Raw genomic sequence first — 2,277 nt, forward strand, 5'->3', positions numbered from 1 at the left:
CTTTGAAAAAGGCTCTTTAAAAAACATGGGCAAGTCTGGCCTTTTTACGGAACACTGCAGATTGTCCGAAGTACCTCGACTTTCCTTAGTTTTATCTAGATAAAACTTGAGAGCCCTAACAGGGCACAGGACTCTCTCTGGATCTTGCCCAATAATTTGTGCCATCCCCTTGATCTCCAAGCTTCTGGGTCAAGGGTTAGACGGGTTTCCATTCTTAGTCAAGAATGAAGGGCTTAGAGAACACACCGCATTATGTCCTCTAAAGCCAATATGTCCGCTGATGGCTTAAACCTCACTAACCCTCTTTGCCGTAGCTATAGCGGTTAGAAATAATAATAAGCCTTTCTGGTCACGTGCTTTAAGTTCGCAGAAAGGAGAGGTTTGAAAGGCTTCGACATCAGGAACTTCCAGACTACGTCTAGTCCCATGTCGGAAGCTTCGAACTATACAATTTCGAGATTTCAACATACCTCAAAGATCGTGATGGGCTTTGCCGTTCGACAGATCCAAATCTCTGAGTCTAAAGGTCGTCGACAACATACTTCTGTATCCTTTAATAGACGGGACTGCCAGCTTATCCACATTCCTCAGACGGAAAGGGAAGACGGCAATCTAATTCACAGAGTGGAGTGCTCAGGGTCATGCTCGCTCCCTCTGACGCCAGAAATTATCTTATTACTTCTCCTAAGAGTTTGAATAGGGGAAAGAGACTAAACATCCATCCCCGTTCAATCCCATAGGATGGCGTATATTGCTACCGCTCCTGGATCAAATTAAGAGAGCAGTCTAGAGGAAGCCTCTTCGTCTTCAACATTGCGAAGAGATATGTCACAGGACGCCATTAAAGTCTCCACAAACCCCGATATACTTCTAAGCGAAGATTCTACTCGGACGTCAGTATTCGCTGCAGTCGATCAAGACGATACACACGGACGTTCTGCCAACGTGCAACGAACCTCTTGAGGATCGTTACGTTCCGTGCTTGTTCTCACAACAGGCTCTCTCTCATTAACTCGAACAGGGACCGAGTGAGTGTTCCTCGATACTTCTGGAGATATGCGAGAGCTGTGGAATTGTCCGAGTTGATCTGGACCACTGGGTAAACAACTCGTTTCTAGAAGAACTGGAGAGCCAACCGAAATGCTTCCAATTCTATGAGATTATGAGCCAGGACATCTGTACCCCTCTCCAGATGCCTGGCACAGTCTGTTATCCTTAGGTGATCCTTGACTTTGAGAGATGTTCAGAATCATTTCTAGATCTTCGATGCTATTCCAGTTTTTCCAGCAGGAAAAAACTGAGAGGTCTGAATTGCAGTCTATTCAGGGAAACAACTTCTCCAGCGAGGAAATGGTCCCCAGCAGAACTCATTCATTCCCTCAACCGAGCATGTTCCTTCCCTAATAAGGCTGCACTTTGTTTAAGCAGGTGTGCATTATTATAGTGCTATGCCGCGGTAGACTCGTACAGAATTCTGTTACCTTGCGGTAAACAGAACCGAAAAGGTCTAATATATATCTCTGTTGAAAAAATTCTCGCAAAGCGAAGATGTTCATTCATGCATGCTAGAATTCCCCTCAACCCGAGGCTAAAGTCCGTGATTGTAGGGCAGAGATACGGTTAGTCAGTTAATCCTGCAGGAGGGAGAGACGTAACCGACCGCGCATGGCAGACAACCAGCTGGAACTGAGCTGGCTCTAGTGACAGCAGTGTACGTTCGCCGTCTCGCACTACTCTGCCTGAGTTGCCAGCTACTCCATTCTACGAATGAATAGGTTTGTTATCATCATCGAGCAGAAAGAAAACTTTCAAGCTGGTATATTTAAGCGAAAGGGAATTTACTAAATATAGAAGGCTGAATTGGTATTGTCATAACAATACCTTAAATATCTAAAAGGGAAACCGGCAACTCATGGAAGGTTGCAGGGAGTACCGATTAAATGCAATAAGAATAATCGTCCTCTCGGTTGTCCTCCGTAGGGGTAACTACGGTATGCGTATATAACTTGAACCATACAACCGCTTGATAGTAATAATAAAGTTTGTTCATACTTACCTGGCAGATATATATACAGTAGTACCTCGAGATACGAAAGGCTCAACTTACGAAAAATCCAAGTTACGAAAGCAAAGACGAAAAATTTTACTGCTCTACATACGAAAAGTTTTCAAGATACGAAAGGTTTCTGAAAGTCCGAGATTCGCCCCATAACAATTTTGAAACTCACGCCGCACGCCGCCATCTTAGTTATAGTAGACTCGCCACCATGGTTTGTA

The sequence above is a fragment of the Macrobrachium nipponense genome, chromosome 12 (genome assembly GCF_015104395.2).
Source record: "Macrobrachium nipponense isolate FS-2020 chromosome 12, ASM1510439v2, whole genome shotgun sequence".
Lineage (NCBI taxonomy): Eukaryota > Metazoa > Arthropoda > Malacostraca > Decapoda > Palaemonidae > Macrobrachium > Macrobrachium nipponense.